Here is a 14,503-nt window from a genome sequence, read left to right on the forward strand (position 1 = left end):
TCTTAATGCTCCAAAAAAATATTATACTTGCATATGACCTTCAGAAGCCCAAAATTCTGATGAAAGAGGAAGCTCTGGGCAGCATGTCCTGTTTGCATCCTAACAGGATCTCATACCGCATGGGTAGTCATTTTAACATTAGCTGCCAGCAATAATCCTGTCTCATGGGTTGTTATAGAAGCTGAGCTCCCAGCTCTGCCCTCTCCCACTGGAGACTTAAGACTTCACTGAGAATGTTGATGTGTATGTGATAGGCACAAGTACCTTTTTCCTCTCTTTTTCTTTTTCTTAATTAATTTCAACTCCCAGGCATGAACACTGAGGTTGCACACAGGCACACCAGCACAGGTGCACACAACACAGAGACAGACAGATAGTAAGCTACCGTTGAAAGGAGTGTATAATTATGTGTGTACCCATTTCACACCAACTCATTAAAACTAGGAAAAGTCTATTAAAAGTTAAACCCCTTTTATAAAGTAAAAGAATTTGAGCTTGAATTTGGCTGATACAGCACACCACAGGACCCAATATATGCCACAGCACTCTGTGCTTCTGGGTGTTTGTACGTGCTGTTCTATCTGGAATGCTCTCCCACCATTAGCACCCCAGTGAAAGGATAATCATCTATCACAGGTCTCCCAGGCCACAGAAGCTGAGGGCACAAAGAGGCACACACATTAGTAACTGGGCAGGAATTCATGGCTGGTCAGGAGCAGATCTGTATAAAGGTCAGTCCCAAACATCTCCTTCTGGTCCTCTGGTCATCACAGACCTTTTCCTGTGTGTTTGCAACTTTCCTGTCCTAGGTGTGATAACAGTCTCATCCTGTGCACCTCCACTCCTTTTCTCTGCTGCTCCAGGTGAGGCAGCAGTGACTTCTATGGGAACATTCTCTTCAGGAACATTGTCCTGATGGAAAATTCTCCTCCCAGGGTCCTGGCCACACAGGCTCCCTGGGCACTGACAAGTCTTCAGAGCAGAGATGCCTTGGGCTTTAGTGATGCCATCTGTGTTGTCAAGGTGACCTCTTTCTGCTGTCGTTCTTCCTCTTCCTCTTGTGTCCTTCAGGGTGACTTCTTTGCCTCGCAGCTTCCCTCAGACAACTGAGGAGTTCCTCTTAGAAGGCCGCCAAGAAACTCTTTCAGAACAGTCGTTCCCTGGGCCACATGGACTTGGTTTCTCCCCCTTCTATAGCTCTGATGGAGGCAGAGTATTATTGTCTGCTTTCATGTATGTCTCCAAACCATAAGCGTGAGATTTAGAAAACTGAGTCTTATTCATCCCTGTGTACACATTTATACATCCAACTGAACACCTCACATTTTCATTTAAGTATCTAATAGACCTCCTAATGCAACTTGTGCAAAACTGAATTCATGATTTTCACCTTAAAATTTATTCCTTCCGGGATCCCTGGGTGGCGCAGTGGTTTAGCGCCTGCCTTTGGCCCAGGGCGCGATCCTGGAGACCCGGGATCGAATCCCACATCGGGCTCCCGGTGCATGGAGCCTGCTTCTCCCTCTGCCTATGTCTCTGCCTCTCTCTCTCTCTCTCTCTCTCTCTCTGTGACTATCATAAATTAGAAAAAAATTAAAATTTATTCCTTCCCAAATTTTGTGCAACTAAGTAAGTGAAAACTCTATTTCTCAGCTACTCAGGTCAAAACTCCGGGAGTTACCCCTGACTGGACTTATTTCTCATAACCCATGCCCTTTTCAGCAGTAATTCCCACAGGCTCAACCTTTAAAATACACAGAATCTAACAACTTCTCACAGCTGTCACCACAACCACCCAGTCCAAATCACCATCATCTCTTTCCTGAACTAATAAATAGCCTGCTATGAAAGACCTTTGCTTACTTGCCTTCTGAGATCTATAATCCTTCCAGTAGGCTGTAGAAGATGGAATGATGTCCCCCAAAGGGATATGTCCATATCTTCATCTCCAGAACCTGTGAATGTGATCTTATTTGGAGAAAGAGTCTTTGCAAATATAATTAAGCTAAGGGTCTAGAAATTAGATCATCCTGGATTATCACTGAGGAGCCCTAAACTCAATATGTTTTTATAAACCCAGAGGAGTGCCTGGGTGGCCCAGTAAGTTAAGCATCTGACTCCTGATCTCAGTTCCCATCTTGATCTCAGGGTCATGGATTCAAGCCCCACATTGGGCTCCACACTAGGCATGGAGTCTACTTTAAAAGAGAGAAAGACAGAGAGAGAGATTCAGAAAAGAGACGTTGGGAGGAGAGATGGTGATGTGAGTGGAGTCTGGTGATGTGATGTAACCAAAAGTAATGTCAACAGCCACTGGAATCCAGAAGAGGAAAGGCAGGAACACCCCCTCTAGTTTTTAGAAGTACAGCCTTATCCATACAAGTAAAGCCCTTGATTTCAGACTTCTGGCCTCAAAAACTGTGAGAGAATATTTTTCTATTGTGGTCCCAAAGTCATGAGAATTTGTTATGGCATCCATAGAAAACTAAACATGGCGGGATCCCTGGGTGGCTCAGCGGTTTAGCGTCTGCCTTTGGTCCAGGGCGTGATCCTGGACTCCCCAGGTTTGAGTCCCACATCAGGCTCTCTGCATGGAGCCTGCTTCTCCCTCTGCTTCTCTCTCTTTCTCTCTCTCTCTCTCTCTGTCTCTCATAAATGAATAAATAAAATCTTAAAAAATTTCTTATAAAAAAAAAGAAAAAGAAAACTAAACATGGGGCAAGGAACACTTTAGGGTATCATGCCTTTTATGTTCTACCAATATCCCCCATCTTAACCTAGAAAGTAGTTTTCATCTAGTTTCCTTTTTAGGAAGTTGAAACAAAGTCACTCTTTAAGAAAGCCCAATAAACATTATAGTACTGATGAGAGGTGCTTTCTATCCCCTGATAAAAGTAGCATCAGCAGTGACATGAGTTCCAGTTCCATGCCAGCTACTCAGAGAATTGCCAGGCCAGCAATGGCAGATCAGAGAGTGACAAAACCAATATCAGGTGTTTCAGTGGCGATATTGGTGGAGTAAAAATGGTAAACTGAAAGACAAAGAACACTAGCCAGAGCAACACCATACCCTGGCCAGTGGGGTAGAGGATGAAGGCTGTGATTCTGTGGCTGGACACTCATGCTGTCGCATGTACTTCTTGAAGATTCTCCTTGTAGACTTGTGTGAACTTGGAAAGTAGGAGAACTAGGGATTTCACTCTACATTTACAAAGCCTTTTCTTTATATCATTTTATTTGAACCTAATAACTGCTGAAGAAAGATGATTTTATTTTTCTTTTTGGAGTTGTTTGTTTTGCCTCAAATTTGTCTCAAATTTATTTGTCCAAGTCCATTCAAATCTTTATTTTTCAACAGGAACAAAGTAACCAAATAGCTGGAGATACTCAGAGTCAATCTATCATTTTGTTGTTGCTATTGTTCTGGGTCAATTAAATATTTGATACTAAAATTAAAATATCTTAATTAAGAACATTTTTGACATTCTGCAAGAAATCCTAAATATTGGTTAAAGACAATACTGACTTTCATAGTCAGTGAGATAGGATATATAGGTTGTTGGCCCAATTAGAAAACTTTTCACTGTGAATTTGATTGTACAATTTTGCTGGTCAGTCTAGAGGAGAAAAATGCATTTGGGAGGAAAGAATAAAAAAGGAGAAATCAACTGCAAATCATTTGCAACCCTTAGAAGAGTATACACAATCAAACTTGTTCTAAGCGATTGTGCTCATTTCTAACCTCAGAGCAGGGAATAAAGGAGAAAAAGGCAGGAAACTAACATTCTTCTACATTCTAGAATCTTAGTGCCTAGTAGACTTATTCTTCATGTAGTCGTTTCATTTAATCCTCACCACAATCTGCTTGACTGCATTACTTATCTGTTTTATATACATATAAAACATATGTGTGTGTATTAAGATGTTAAAAATCTTACCCAAAGTCACCCAGTTTTTAAATGACCAAAAACATTTTTTTTTTTTTGACCAAAAACATTTTGAAATAAGCTACCATCATATATAGCTTCCCTTCATCTTAGGTATAGCATGGGCATCCTATGGAATTTTATGGCAAAATGTGAGTTTCTTCTGAGGAAAGGTTTCTGTATAAGAAACATTTGTTCACAGACCGGGTGATGAGTCATTATTATCGGGGAAACAGCAGCAGCATCTAAATCTTGAGTGATGTCTATGAGGACCAAGAATGTGCCAGCTTCATTAACCCCATTCATAACAGAGTTCTTCATTAACCTGCCAATAAAGTCAATAATGAAGATCTCTGTTGTTTTAGAAATGAAACCTGGCTATTTGCATTCCTGGAAGTTTGACTCTGAATTCTTAGACCTCTCTCTACCATTTGTGCTTTAAAATAGCTCTTTTAGGGTTACATGGGAGGCACAATCTGTTAAGCATCTGACTCTTGGTTTTGGCTCAGGTCATGATCTTAGGGTCATGAAATTGAGCCCCACATCAGGCTCCGAGCCAGCACAGGGTCTACTTAAGACTGTCTCTTCCTCTCCTTCTGCCCCTTTCTCTGTTTCTCTCTCTCTCTCTCTCTCAAATAAATAAATAAGGCTCTTTTCCTAGTTCTTGATTTGTTTACTAAGATTTTCTCATGTATGAACTCATTCAAACCTTGTGATAATCCTAAGGCACATATGAATATATTCCCTTTTCAGATCAGTAAACCGAAATTCACAGAATGTTAGTAATGTGCACAGAATCACACAAATAATGAAGAGGAGATACAGGATTTGAACTCATGTCTTTTGACCTTTATTAGGATCCCCCTCCCTGTACCCATCTGTCAAATGCCTTGGGCCTTCAAATATTATAGATATTGGAATATAGACACAGTTTTCTCTGGAGTACCATATATGCTTTCTAAGAAGAATGTTAGTGGGGCACACATCTTATGGTGCCAAGTTTAGTGTTAGACATTGCTACTTATTCACCATGCTTGAGACTTCCTTTACTCATGGCCAAGTTAAATAAAACTATCCAATCCCAATTATTTTATACTGTTTTTCAAAAGAATCCCATATTGGCTGTGAAATAGAGAACTTCAGATCTTTTCTTTTGACTTTTCATCAGAAGGTGTCCTGTTTCCTAGGGACGTAGAACACGGTCTCATACTCCTCAAATCTGCAAATCGATATACCCTCATACTTCCAAACTATGACATATCTGCTTCATTCTAAGTCTAATATTAAGCCTAATCAGAAGGAATAAGAATCCCTGGAGAATAAGGTAAGGACTTAGTATTCCATCTCTCCATTGAAAAGTAGCTTCCCCATTAAATGACAAATCCTTCATGTCAGAGGTTGAATAGCACAGCACTTAAAAAAGACTTCCAGCTGGTTACATCTAAGGGGCTGGAAAAAAGGCCATTCCCAGAATACCCACTGGCTCGAAGCTGTGATGTATTTTTGTTTGATACGGAATTGGAAACATTGCACTTGTTCTCTCTTTCTCCCCCACGTAATTTGGTCATGTGGACACAGCGCATACACGTGAAAGCCTGCAGGGCCACAGTACCCTGCCATCATAACTCCACCAGACCTGCTTCTCTCATGCCCGCTGCCAGGCTGAGAAGTCCTCTAGATCAGACTCTCTGCTTGAGGATAAATTTGCAAGACCAAAGGCTGTTTTCCCATGAATCTTGATTTCACAAACTCTTTTCTGAGAAAGGGCTGCAAGAATGGGAAAGAACAGTCCTGCTGGGGCAGGGGATGTAGGTTTGGCTGTCTCTTTAATACTTCTTTAGGATTTGTTACCGTCAACCACCTCAGCTGCACCCTCTCTTGTCTGCCTCACGTGGCCCTGCCATCCTCCTACTACAGCCCTTCTATTCTTTCTCCTGCTTCCCTATTAGTAGACACTCTCAATGTTCAGGCTTTTAATCTCTAGTCACTTTTAAGTCTTGTTTTCTCAAAAAGTTATTGAAGAAGAAATAGTGCTTTGTCCTCTCCCAAATATAGCTGCTTTTTCTTTTGAAAAATAGTGTCTTATTTTTAAAAAGACAATAAGAATTGGAATGTTTCTGGATGCAAAGTTTTGCTCTTAATGCTACTCGCTGACACATTTGTCCGTGTGTATCTGACCGTTACTTTAGTAAGTAACTGTAATTATGTGTTTATCTATGGAGATGACACAAAATCTGGATGTCTAACTCTGACCCCTTGTGTCAGCTTCAGTGTCTTACATTGAACTACCTCCCTAACATTTTGAATTGTGAATCATGCTTTTATCACCAACGATCACTTAGGAAATAGCCATAGTCACCCATCTCACAAGAATTTGAAGAAACCAAGCAGTGAGCTGGTTTTGATACCAAAAACTGGTGACAACTGGTTGGGCTAATCATAGTCACAAAGAAGGGCTAATCATCTAGAGAAGGAGAAGGACCAAGGCCACAAACTCAAAGCCTTTCAAGCTGATGTCCATAGTTAAGGGGCCTGGTTCAAGTGGGAGCAGAGCACTGAATGGCAGTGGTTCTCAGGATCAGGAAGACAGCAGAGCGTTAAATGAAGGTGATAAATCTAGGTGAAGCAGAATAAGGCAGAAACAAGATGTAACCCTGGGAAATAAGGCAGCAGGAACTTGGCAAAGGGTCATTGAGGTGAACTTGGTCTCAGACATGAGTTCTAGACCCAATGCCGATCTGAAATAGCAACATCAAATTCTGATTGTAGGTGAGTTGGCCATGAAGATTGGCTGTGAGATGTGGAGGCTATAGGTAGAGACCATGAGACTAGCAGATAATGGCAAATCCTACCCCTGGGAGAGAAAGGGCTCCTGGGGAGCTTTAAGTCTGGGTTCTCAATGGTGTAGGAATGAGGCGGGACTGAGTCTGCAAGAGGCAGGACTCTGTGTCTTTAGCCAAACAGGGTACTGGCCCAAGCACAGGTGAGCATTGACCAATGGGAACACCACCTGCCTAAACCAAAACTCACAAATGGGCTTCCCATGGTGATAAATCTCTACCACCATTTTCTTAGACATCTGAAAGCTCGGTTAGGTTTGACTCTTCATCCCTCACTTCTTCATATCTAAACTACCATTAAGTCCTAATAATTATGCCGCCATTTCTCTGTTGGTACTTTTTCTTTCTCCCCCAAGGCTTTTACAACCATGCTAGTTAAGCTCCTGTTGTTTCAACTAATGTATCACCAGCTTAGCAGTTTTTCTCTGTCCACCTCTCTCTTATCAACCTATCCTGTGCGGTAACAGATTTATTTTCTTAAAATCTAAAAATATTTATTTTTCAATCATGCCATCACCCTTTCCGACAGTCCCTAACAACTTGGCATTATCTATAGAATAACGTCCAAATCCTTTCGTTCAGCTTTCCAGCCATTCCCTGACCTGGTCCTCGCACACTTTTCTCCTTTGATCTCTCACTCATTCTTAACAAAACTCTCTCTACTGAGGTTAGTCTACCCACTATAAATAATTCCTATTAATTTTTATCTTACAACTTCTGCCCATGTGGTGCATATCCTTCGGATAGCCTTGACTCCTCCTCATTGCCACTTCCACCAGCCCAACCTCACTTATTAAAATCCTGCTCACCTCTTCTCTGAACTTCCATTAGCCATCCCTGCCCACAAGGAAACTTCCTAGCATTACTGCCTGTTCTCTTATTTGATACACAGGTACTCACTTCTCTAGTTAGTTAACTTCCCATGTTTCTCATACTGCATCCTGGTAGCTAAGTATCATTGGGGATCCTACCTTGTGATTATCAGTTTCTACCAGAGTACCTACCTCCAGAGAAGATGAGTAATAAATATATTCTCAATAAATAAATGTTCTGTTTTTTTTAATATCACACAAACTGTGATGGTTGCTATTACACTGAATACATACAATGCAGTGATCAGTTCTATTTTCCTTATACATAGGTCATATTTTGAGTTGCATTCCTTCTGATGGGAATGGATTTGTGTGGATCCAGTTATACAATTTCACGAGGTTTCCTCTGTGACCAATAAAGTGAATTTGTGAGATGGCTTGTTGAGGTCATAACTTCTCAAAAGAGGTTTTTGCTTCTTTTGAACTAACTGAACATAATGGGCTTCGAACCCACAACTTTGGCTTCTGTGGCAGAATGCTTTAACCATCAGAGACATATGGGCCCTGGTCTATTTCAGTTTGGTTCAATTATTTTCCTTATAAATTAGCCCAAGTCATATAAATGAGTCCATGAGTGTGGGCAATAATGCCCACAGATATGCTCAATACAGGTGGACACTCCATTTCTCGTTCTACTCCATTCCTGTGTTATTACATTCCACTTAACAGTTTACCCTCCCCCCCACAAAACAAAACAAAACAAAACAAAACAAAACAAAACAAAAAACCCTGTAAAGCCTTGAGGTGTTCCTTTATTGAATAAAGGTAAAGGGTAGGCTCTGAGTACCCATGAGTGGTGAAGTCTTTGAGGAAGGGCAATAAATAACATTTATTTTCCTATGTCTTAATTCAAAACAAATTAAGCAATTAGATAAAGGGAAATAGCTCCCAAGTATCACTTTTTTTAACTGATTTTTTCCCCAAAGTTTCCAATCAGATTAGACACTCCACCTCCCTGGCAGAAAAATAGGTGAAGGAGCAGAAAGGAGCCAGGAACATTATACTTTGTAAGGTTCCCCTACATGGAGGGAAGCATCAGGTGTGGAAATGAAACACCCCACCTGCAACAAGGGATGTCCTCAGGTTGGCCCGAACTGCAAGTTTGCATCCATCTTGTTCCCACTGAGGTTCAGAACACTTCTGAGATACTTTTTCCTCATCTCCCCAACAATTTATTACTCTCCTAATCAAGGTCAAAGCCATATTTGATTTAGGACTGGAGGCTTCAAGAGAAAATAAGTGCTGGATTCCAGAGTGGGGACTAGACAGAAACATGGATGATCCAACAGTTCCATTCCAAATTCTGGAAGGCAGCTTATGCAGACATATGGCAAGAGCTCAATAAGATCGCTTGGAATTTGAACCGCAGTAGACCTGCACACATGTATATGAAACAGCCCGGTTTGAAAAACATTAATTTTGAAGGACTGGAGCTGGAGAAATTAGCTATGTCAGCTTCAGGCTTTGACTTGGTGGTAGGTAAGGATTTTAAGATTATCTAAAGGCTAAAGCTTTCTAAATTAGCTTGAAGAAGTAGGAAATAGGGTATGTATGACTACTTTTTAAAAAGATTTTATTTATTTATTCATGAGAGACACAGAGCGAAAGGCAGAGACAGAGGCAAAGGGAGAAGTAGGCTCCCCGTGGGAAGCCCAATGTGGGATTTGATCGTAGGACCCCGGGATCACACCTTGAGCCGAAGGCAGACGCTCAACAGCTGAGCCACCCAGGTGCCCCTGTATAACTATTTCTTATCAAATCTGTGTTTATTTGTTTGTTTTCAATTGTCTGTGTGTCGATAGATCCTGGCATGTGTGGCCCTTCCTATTCTCAGAGATTGAGCACCCCTTAAGTAGCAAGTGTTGTGCTGGGGATTTATCGATATTAGCTCATCTAATGTTCACTAGAAAACTCTTGGAAAGTGGGGACAATTTCCAGCAGAACATCATTAGAGAATTTCTTCAAAGTCACAGAGCAAATATGTGCCGAAGGAAGGATGTGAGTCAAGGTCTTACTGATTTCAAACTTGTTTCCCACCTCGTGAGGTGCCAGTCCCAAGAGCATAAGAGAAAGGGATTGACCATTTGAATCTCACCCTGCTATTAACATAAAGACAGACTCACGGAAGGTTCTTCCCACCAATGTCCTATTTCTTTATCTGTAAAGTACCTGCCTCCCTGGGCTGTTGTGAGGAATGAAGGAGGTTGTCTATGTGAAAATGTTAGATGAACTCTAAGGAATTACAGGAGTGAAGATGCACCAGAATTTTCTTCACTTCCTGATCCACACCTCAGGGGACTGGTTCTGGGTGGTAAATTCAGCCCCTCCTTAGTGACTCGTCATCCCAGTCGTGTTGGCTCCCATTTCTGTAGCTCTGCATGCCCTCCACTTCTCTTCCTCTTTGTCCTTCTCTTTGCATTGGCAAAGCAGGTGGGGGAAGGCTTGGCATTTGACAAGTGCTTGACATGTGGCGGTAGTGATTGAAGGCAAAGATTCGGTATAAACAAATGATTTTAATGTTTCCATGGAAAGTGAGTGAAATGGGCAGAGGGAGTTCAGAATGGGAAACAGTTCAGGGAGATATGACACCCAGAGTAATGACTTCATTGTCTTCATACAAATAAATCAAATATAAAATCTCTCTTGACTTGGATATTGGTCAAGTTACTCCTACGCTTGCTTGTGGATGTATTTTCTTGGATTAATTTCCCTTCCAGTTGGGCCTTAAATAATATGTTTCAGATCCTGAAAGCCCAGGAGAGAAATAATTCATTTCAAAAGGAAAAGAGAAAAATTACATGCGAATATATATATATTTTTTTCTTTTTTTTTCTTTTTTTTCACAGTGCCAGAAAATTCTATAGCAAAATGCTTACTGAGTAGCCCTGGGGAAGCCATGTTATCCAGGGAAACTGAAAACTCCCCTGAGGGGAGGCAAAGATACTGAAGGTGCAGTGGGAGGGACTGTCATAGCACAAGGCACAGGACATCCCTACCAGATGGGCTCAAACCTGGAAGTAGGAGAATTAAAATGTCAGGTGACGTTTCCTGTCCCCTTGGGAGGATGGAAGCTGGGAGTCTAAACTAATTTTTAATTTAAAAAATACAATATTCTCTGCACACCTGAGTTTGAGAACTTGGGTTCCTACTCACTATACCATCAGATGGAAAATCAGAAGAGACTCACAATGATTTTAAAATGGAAATGAGCCTGGATGAAAAGTTATATAATATACATAGAGAAAACTAGCTTTCAGACTGATCATTCTCAAATGTGGTTTGTAAACAAGCCACATGCACAAGGCAGAAGCTGGTTCTTTTCAGGGATTTTCAGAGTTCTTCATTTGTTTAGTATCATCCAATTTTGCCCGGTTATTGGGGGTTCATCCCTCATTTTCTTGCTCTGGTGTCAGGCAGCATAACGGAACCAAAGAGACCCAGGTTTCGGGAGCTGCTCCAGCAGAAGGGCCATCAATAAGACAGGGGCTTCAGTGCCCTCATCAGTAAATGAGAGGCTTGGGTTAATCCACTCTCAAGCAACTGCACCTCAAGGCACAGGCCACCCCAGTAAGAAGAATATTTCATCACTGCATTGTTTAGAATTATTCGTGCCTGGACAATAAAAAGCAGACTGACTGTTCATTCCTCTCCTATTGTTTGGAAGTTCTTCCAGACAATGCACTCCCTAATTGCTCAGAGGCTCAGACTGGTCCACCCCTGTTCCAAAGTCTTTTTCATTTCCTGAGGCCTACGACTTTTCTTTTCCTCATCAACATTTAAAGGTATCTTCTGCTTCTTTCTCAGTATTTTCCTGCTGGACTGGGAGAGATAGCAAACGAGGATTGTGTGGGTTACCAGCAGACATGATCTTGCAAATTGGCAGGGAAGGAGGCATGCTTTAGCCTGCCAAATGATGAGTGTTATTGAAGATGTAAAATACTCCATGACTTTGATAATGTAGAGAAATGGCTTGACATGAACTCGAACTGCCAGCCAAACAGAAGAAGTGACAGCTGATTCATTAGGCCTTCTTAGTTTCCAGGCATGAAGGTTCTTGTTGGTCTCCTGTGGCTTATTCAGAATCTGGCCTGAAGTATTAATTTGCAACCTGCTAAAAGAGCGGTGAACTTGGATAAATACAGATAAATACAAGTCAACACATTTTAAAATGCTCTTTTCCTTGTTCTGTTGATTTTTCTCCAGTGGGTATAGTATTTCCAAAGAGTTCTAAAGTCACTTCTTGCATTCCTTATGCGTGATTTTTACCAGCTCTGCCAACCTGGAAAACCCTTAAGTGCGCAGAGAGAGTAACTTTGAAGCTTTAGCTGTCAGGGCACAGAAAACAGGAAGCCAAGTGGCCCAGGAACAGAAACCTCAGAAGTGAGCAATTTCCTGTCAACTACCACAACCCTGGCCTACCCCAGACCCCAGTAATGATGCACTCAACATTCATTGTTAAACCCACTCCCAATACCTAAGCTATTCTTTTTTGTTTCCTATTTTATCTTTTGGGTCAAACTTTTTTGGCTTGTGGGGAATGGGGGGTCTCATTTGCCTTCTTGGTTTGTTTGTTTTGTATTTTTTTTTTAAGAGAAAGGTAGAGAGGTAGGGGGGAGGGAGGAAGGGCAGAGAAAAAGAGAAAGAGAGAATCTTAAGCAGACTCACCTCCCAGCACAGAGTTGGACTCAAGGCCTGATCTCACGACCCTGGGATCATGACCTGAGCTGAAATCAAGGGTTGGATGCATAACTCACCAAACTGCCCAGGCACTGCCTTCCAGGTAATTCTTACCTCATCTATCTTTTGTCTGTCTCAAAGTCCTTACTTTTTAAACTTTTTTTTTTTTCTCAGTCCCAATGCTACCTTCTTTCAGCCCCTTACTATCTCAGAGTCATAGCAGGTTCTCACAGCCCTGAGATGCCACTGACCTCACAGCCCATGGCAAATACTTACATGTTACAGTGGGACATCACTGCTGAGCCTGTGATACCAGGAGCCCACAGGGAACCTGAAGGATGAAGGATGAGGGGAATAAAAGATAAAGAATGAGGGAAATGGAAGGAACACCTCAGTAGGTAGCACTCTCTCTCACCTTAGGAAAGAAGCTTGGCCTTAGATGGGAGCAGGGAGTACCAGGAGATTTCCTGGGGTCATGGAGCAAGGGAATTTTAAAGATCTCTAGACCAGTGTGGTGTGGAGAACAAACAGTTCTTTGGGGAAAGTCTTTACGGGCAAAGAATCTTTAAACAAAGTAACATTCATATTCAATGCATATTTTTATTGAACTTCCATGATGTGCCAGGTACCACACAGGCAGAGGTTGAACATGATGGACAAGGCTCCTACTCTCATGGAGCTCACACTCTAGTACAGAAGATAGACAATTCAATAAGCCATTGATTGCAAGTGTGACACATATTACAAAACAGAAGGTACAAGAGTCTGTTGGAGCATCTTAATTTGGAAGAATGTATTGACCTTGGTAGGAAATGAGGAAAAAGCCCTAGAATGTCCTCCAAGTGAAAGCTCGGGGTAGAGTAACAAAAGGATCTGAATCCCACCAGAGTACACATTCCACCACTGCTAGAGACCAGGCTTGCACTGACCAACAGTTGGCCCCAGCTGGATTGGCCTTGTCCAGATGCAGGCGCTACCCCATGGTATGTAACTTCTGTAACTTCTATCTGGATGCCTCTGCCTGACACCACATGTTCCCTTTCATCTGCATCGAATTCAACCCAGACCAGTGCTACCTCTCACAATATTATCTCAAGGGTAGAGCTGCAGAGATCCAACTGACTACAAACTAATTTTTAAAAATAAATACAAGCTCTGTTTGCATTACGTTGTTTCAAACTCAGTGTTCCATTAATCTACAGCCGATGATTAAGGAAGGACAAAACCATAGTACTACTGTTGACTCTATCCCTTTCACAGAATCACGGAATGTCAAAGCCTAAGGGGTCTTTGGGGACAATTTAGTCCAATGGTTCCCACTTGGGTGGGGTGTTCTTATCCGACCGAATATCTGGCAAAGCTTTTCCAAAGTTCACATCCTGCCTATACCCAACTCCAATTCTGATACATTTGGGTTGGAATGAGGGAAGGAGGCTGGCATTCTATTTCAAACATGATCCTCAGTAGATAACAGCATACGTCTGATAGTTCTTTTCCCACCTCCCAGCCTTCAAGAATTGTGATCTAATCCAGTTCCTCCTTTTATAGACTATCTGGAACTAGAGAGGTTAAGTGACTATGTTACACTTTATTTAGTAGTAAAGCTGGAAGTGGAACACAGCTCATAATATTTTTATTGTTTTTCTATGCTTTGGGATCTAAAGGCAGTACTAGCTTTGGGGTTCCTTCCAGGCTTAATTGCCAGCTGGTATTTCTAGTTACAGCCGTGAACATAGGGTATGTTACAGATCTCTGCAATGGTCTGGGACCAGGGACAGGAAGGAAATGCTCCTCGTATCTTGGTCTGTCTTAATGCTGCTGAAGCCATGAGTGTTTGTAGTTGGAGTAGAGTGACCCCTGACCCCTAATACATTTACTATGTGGCCTTTTACAAAAAAACCTTTCCTGGTGCTTGATACAGAGTAGAGAGAGATTGAGAAAAGTCATGATGGAAAGAGGATTTGTCCTCATTCCCCCGAGGCTGGGATATAAAGAGAGGTCTCTCTAGTAGGACCCTCAGATCCTAGTCTGTGTGTATTTTTTCATGCCACCAATATCAACCTTTGCTCTGTATGTTCTTTCCACATAATAGGTGGTTATATCAGTTTTTACCACTGAAACAACAGGGAAGGAAGACTATCCTCATGCGTATAACCACACAGACATTAGGGACTTAGTCTCGCTGTCC

This window comes from Canis aureus, chromosome 15 (genome assembly GCF_053574225.1).
Source record: "Canis aureus isolate CA01 chromosome 15, VMU_Caureus_v.1.0, whole genome shotgun sequence".
Lineage (NCBI taxonomy): Eukaryota > Metazoa > Chordata > Mammalia > Carnivora > Canidae > Canis > Canis aureus.